The following is a 5,536-nucleotide window of genomic DNA, read 5'->3' on the forward strand; positions in this document are numbered from 1 at the left end:
CTGGGGTCAGATGACCTCAGCCAGATGCCTACCCAGCCTTCTCTTGAAGACCCCCAAGGTGGGAAAGTGCACCACCTCCCTTGAAAGCCCATTCCAAATGTTGGTCACCCTTACTGTGAAGAAGTTTTTCCTGATATCTAGCCTAAATCTGCTCGCTCTCAGTTGCCCCCCAAATGGATAAAGATTGCAGATTTTTCCCCCTCTTGTTCTACAGACAGTTGTGGCTTATAAAGTGGGATTTACATGCAATGAGCCAAGTTACTTAGACTCTAAGTGTGGGAGGGAATGGATGTGTGTGTGGGTATGGTGGGGCATGTGGGTGTACAGTGTGGGGGGCAGCGGGGTGTTGCGGGGGGGCTGTCCTTGGAGTCCCTGGAGCATATCAGTCCCTGCATGTGGTACCAACATCTAGAGCCAGCCCTACCCCATAGCATGCAACTCCCGTGATCCCACCTGAGTCCTCGGCTGCACACAGCAGCAGTGTGCAGGACCATCCCGCCCTGGTCCCATGGCATGCAGCTCCCCACCTAAGTCCCCCGCCATATGTGGTGGCAGTGTGCAGGGCCAGCCCCACCCGGACCCATAACATGCAGCTCCCCACACTCCCATCCAGGTCCCTGGCTATATGGGGCGGCAGCACGTGGGGCCAGCCTGGCCTGGCCCCATAGCACTCCCACCCACGTCTCTGGCAGCACATGGTGGCAGGGTGCAGGGCCAGCCCCACCAAGCTCCATCCCGTGCAGCTCTCGCACTCTTGCCCGAGCCCTTGGCTACACATAGTGGCAGCGTGGTAGGCCAGCCTGGCTCCCCATGCTCCCGACTCACTTTCCCCCAACAGGAGTCCCTGGCCCCCAGCCCGGTGGGGCCCTTACCTGAATTTCCACACTCCCAGGGAGCGAGGGCTGGGGAACAGCCATGGAGTAACTAAGCAAAAGCCCCTGCCAGGCAGAAGCTTCTTGTCTCCAGGACCCCCTCTCTTGGGGCTGGTGGCAGGTGAAGCCAGGCTGGGGTGAGGGTTGGGTGTTTAACAGCCAGAGCCACACCTGCATGGAGGCAATAGCTTTCATTGCCATTGCTGAGGGCCAGGGCCCATGATAATTTTTTTGGCTTGTGGAGAGGCCCCACAAGCTGGATAGAATTGCCTGGCAGGTTGGATTCAGCCCACGGGCTGTATTTTGCCTGCCCCTGACTTTGAGTAATTGAGTTACTTAAAGCATTTCCCATCTTCACAATGTTCCTTGAACAGGACAGATCTCTTTGTCTGGCAGCCAAAGATAACCAAAACCCAGTGCATATCCCCCACTTCACTGACTGACCAGCTAGTGCGTCATGTTCTGTACATGCTCAGTCTATGTGCAACAGGCAGGGATAACAGACTCATCAAATCATAGAAAAGTAGGGCTGGAAGGGACCTCTGGAGGTTATCTAGTACAGCCCCCTGTTCGAGGCAGGATCACCCCCAACTAAACTATCCCATCCAAGTCTTTGTCTAACCTATTCCTAAACCTGTTCACACAAATACAAGGCATACTGCCCCAAAAGAAGACAACTCTAACCTGCGGCAGGTGGACAAATCTCAGCTTGTCCATGAGTGCCCAAAGCACCACCTAAGCAGCTGGAAAACCGTCATATAGGCGCGCAAAGGGAAACAGAATTTCATGCAGAAAGAACAACTGCAAAACAACATTAGAATCAGTTATTAAAATAACATTTTCTTGCTGATCACACTGGTGATTCGGATCGCTATGATTTCAATCAGTCCACTTTGAAACAGCCAGTTGGGAAGAGGTGTCTAGCTGCATGCCTTCACAATGTTGACGGTCCTTTTTAACAGCCTCATTGATGATGTGGGGAATGATAAAAGCTTAAGAGGAGTTGTAAATCTCAATGAAGGCTGAAGGCAAAGAAATGTTGTGAAAAGAAATTAATCAGATTAGGAAGTCAAGTGAGGTTTTGATTTGACAGTGTAAAGCAGCACGGCTAGGGACAAACAGTCCCCAACACAGGCATTTGCTGGGAGGCAGAAATTTGAAAGGTTTCCCTGGATCCTGTGAGAGACATAAAACTGAACATTAATTTGCAAGGTGGCATAGCAGGAAAAAGTGACCAATGGCACTTTGGGCTGCTTGGGTACCACAGAATAAATAGAAACAGGCTGATTACATGGTGTTTCATTTGGGGCAAAAGGAATTAAATCCAGAGCAGCAAAATGAGAGAGATCAGATTACACTGAAAAGTTAAGAGAATTAAAGATGTGCAGCTTGGTTAAGAGAAGACCAAGGTGTTCCAGATGGTTTGCTAAGCCTATGTACAACAAACAGGGAGATTAATTATTTAGGGTGCTGCAATGTAGAATTACTAGTGGCAATAAACTGAAAATAAGGCATGAAACATTTATGCTACGCATCGGGAAGAACAGATCTATCTGCCTTTGGAATAATGCCAAGGGAACTAGTGGAATCCCAGTTGCTTGGGTAATTTTAGTAAAGTTGGGACAAAAGAGAAGCTAGGAAATGTATTATAGAAAATATTTCTCCACTAGCAGGGGATGAGCTGTTTCCATTTAACAGGCAACTGTGGAAAAAATTCTGTGCACCTGTTCACTGGCAGCTAAAGACATTAAATATGGATCGACAAGTAAGCTTGGTTGTTCAAAGTGCTGGAATAGGGTTTCTTTCTCTTGAGTACATCCAGGTGAAATATGCAGGCCTTTCTGGTTGTCCAAAGGCACTTCCCCCTACATTATGCTTGTTCTGATTTGGATGACATGCCCAAGGTTTCTCACTTTTCTCATGTATTACTCACTTGCTGTTAAATGTGCTCGGTCTCGTACACTGAGCACCGAGCCAATGAGTCTGTCAAGCAGCAAATCAATCAAGAAATTGGAACCTATGAACCATTGTTGGAGGCTGTGCAACGAAGGAAGCTGCAATGCTTTGGACACCCTTGCCAACACCATAATGCAGGGTGCAGTGGAGGGAAGGAGAAGGAGAGGGAGACTGAAGAGGAGCTGAGCTGGGGAACCAATATTAAGGACTTGGGGCTTCAATTGTGAGACTGCACAAATCTAGCTGAACACAGGATAGGGTGGAGGGTTGTAACAGCATCTAAAGTGCCCCAATGGCCACAGTGACCTTGGGACTGACTTGACTTGACTTTTACAGGCTTCATTTTGCTTTAACATTCATTAACATGTCCCTTGCTGCCAGAGGCCTGAGACTAAGTCACAATTAAGACTGTGCAATAGTCCATTTCAGATTCAATGAAAAATTCCAATACCTACAAAATACCATGAACAATGTCCATTTGCGTTGAAGCTGAGATCTGGTCATACCAAATAGCACCAGCCTGTTTCCCTACTTCAGCTATCACTGTCTTTAAACATATTTCGTTCCTAGTCCTTCTTCAGGACCATATTATTATTACTAGATGTCCCAGTGAGAGATCAGGGGAAGTAAAGAATAATCTAAAAGGCAGCCCCGGACATTAGCGCAGCTAATTAGCGCAGCTAATGAGAAAAGCTGCAATGGGTTGACAAAACGGAGTAACCACAAAGGGAGGTGGGGAGAAACAAAATGAACATACCTGAGACTTAGCTCACCCCTTGCCTAACCACTACCAAACAGCAGTGACCTCTAGGTTTCAGGGCAGCGGGAAGATATAAAAAAGGAGTTAAATCACAATCTGCAGAGAATAGCTTAACAGGACTGGCAGGTATCGGTGGTTGGGCCACCCACTCATTGCTGTCTCAGTTCTGGAGCGTGGGCTTTACTATGCATTTGTATGTGCTTATCTTGATTAAGTTCATTGTGGAAAACCCACATTCTCTCCTTGTAGTGCTGCAGGGTAGGAAGAAAAATATTTCCACCGAGACAATGTGAAAGACAGGGCCTGGTGGTTAACTGCTTGGTTAAAACTGGGAGTGCCTCTTGGGGTAAGTTTGACATTATAAAAGTGGGATTTTCAAGGCCAGAAAGGCTTGCCTCTTTTCTGACTCAATGCATGAGTATAGAGACATAGATGTGATCTCAGTTTGTGGGGATGGGCGGTTGCAATCTCTCAGCAGGTATGAAGAGGGATATCACCACCCTCCCTGTCCTGACTCAATGGGAGGGCTGCCATCAATCTGTTTTCTGTTGTAACATGGAGTAATACGCTGGGGGGAAATGTGGGTATTTCCAAGATTTCATCTTGGAAAGTCCTCTCTCTAGGCAGGCCTGTAGAGAGTTCATTGCCAGAAAGACCTCAAAGCAACATGAACGAGGGGAGCAATCATTTCATAATGGTCCCGACTCCTTTGGCCCCACTCCTCAATCCCACTCTGTACCACTGGGAACAGCCACTCCATCTGTGCCAAAAAGGCGTGCGTAAAAAAAATACTGCTTTAAAGCATCATCTTCCAGAGGCTGCAGTCTGTCCAGGAAACAGCACCGGCGATTCTTGCTGAGAACTGGAGCTCAGTGGACAGGCTAAAGGGCAACCGAATTGCCTGCGTGTCCCGAATGCAAGCAGAGGCCTGTGCAGGCTGGGGAGGACGTGCAGACAGACCGGCGAGGCCTTCACCAGAGAATCAAACCCTTAAGAAAGCAGCAGCCACTTGCCAAATTAAACCCTCCACATATGCTAAGGGATCGGCTCCCTTTCTCCTTCCCACAGCAGGAAGGGGCAGCACGATCGCTCTGCAGTCCGTACAGGCCAGTCAGGGGCTGGTGGTGACAGCGAGGACCCCAAAGCTCTCGAAACATCAGCACAGACCGGCGCACTCGCAGTTCCCTTGAGCCACAGGCACCTCGCCCACCTAGCCTCAGCACTGCCCAACCCTTTAGCCATGGGAAATCATGACTTGCGGGCTCTCTTGGCAGCTGACCTGAGCCACGTGCCCTGACCTCTCTGCCTCAGTTTCCCCTTCTGCAGAATGGGCTGAGGAAGATGCCCCCTCCACCCTCTGACTGCTCTGTGGCTCATTTTTCTTTTATGTGGAATGGGCCTGGGGAAGGTGCCCCCCTTGACTGCTCTATGCCTCAGTCTCCCCTTCTGTAGATGGGCCTGGGGAAGATACCCCACTTGCCTACTTTATGCCTCAGTCTCCCCTTCTGTAGGATGGGCCTGGGGAAGATATCCCCCCCTTGACTGCTCTGTGCCGCAGTCTTCCCTTCTGTAGGATGGGCCTGGGGAAGATGCCCCCATTGACCATTCTGTGCCTCAGTCTTCCCTTCTGTAGAATGGGCTGAAGATGCCCCTCCAGGCAGAGGCCAGGGTACATGAGCTACCCCCCCGCCACTGCCCTCCGCACCCACCTGCTCCGCCGACCCCTCTCCCGGCGCTGGAGCCGAGCCCGGGGCAGCAGCCCGGGAGGAGGCGGAGCGGGAGCGCGGCCGCGGCCACCCCTGGAACTTGTAGTTCCCCCGGGCTCCACCGCGGGGCGCCCGGCGGCTGCGGGACTACATGTCCCGGCAACCCCCGCGGGGCAAGAGCCGCTCCTCCGCTGGCCTTAAAGGGGCCGCAGCCGCCGCAGCGCGGCGCAGCTGGGAGTGGG

At 50.9% G+C, this 5,536-nt stretch overlaps 1 protein-coding gene across 2 annotated transcripts in view; it reads right to left on the minus strand.

The window, feature by feature from the left end:
- KCTD21 (potassium channel tetramerization domain containing 21) overlaps positions 1-5,360 on the minus strand; it is a 20,901-nt gene extending 15,541 nt beyond the window's left edge. For both annotated transcript variants that reach the window (XM_025202553.1, XM_006022325.3), the window contains exon 1: positions 5,298-5,360. The gene's annotated coding sequence lies outside the window, so the exon portion shown is untranslated. The remainder of the gene's footprint in view (positions 1-5,297) is intronic.
- Positions 5,361-5,536: the final 176 nt, after the last annotated feature.

Source organism: Alligator sinensis, unplaced genomic scaffold, assembly GCF_000455745.1.
Source record: "Alligator sinensis unplaced genomic scaffold, ASM45574v1 scaffold1089_1, whole genome shotgun sequence".
NCBI classification, from domain to species: domain Eukaryota; kingdom Metazoa; phylum Chordata; order Crocodylia; family Alligatoridae; genus Alligator; species Alligator sinensis.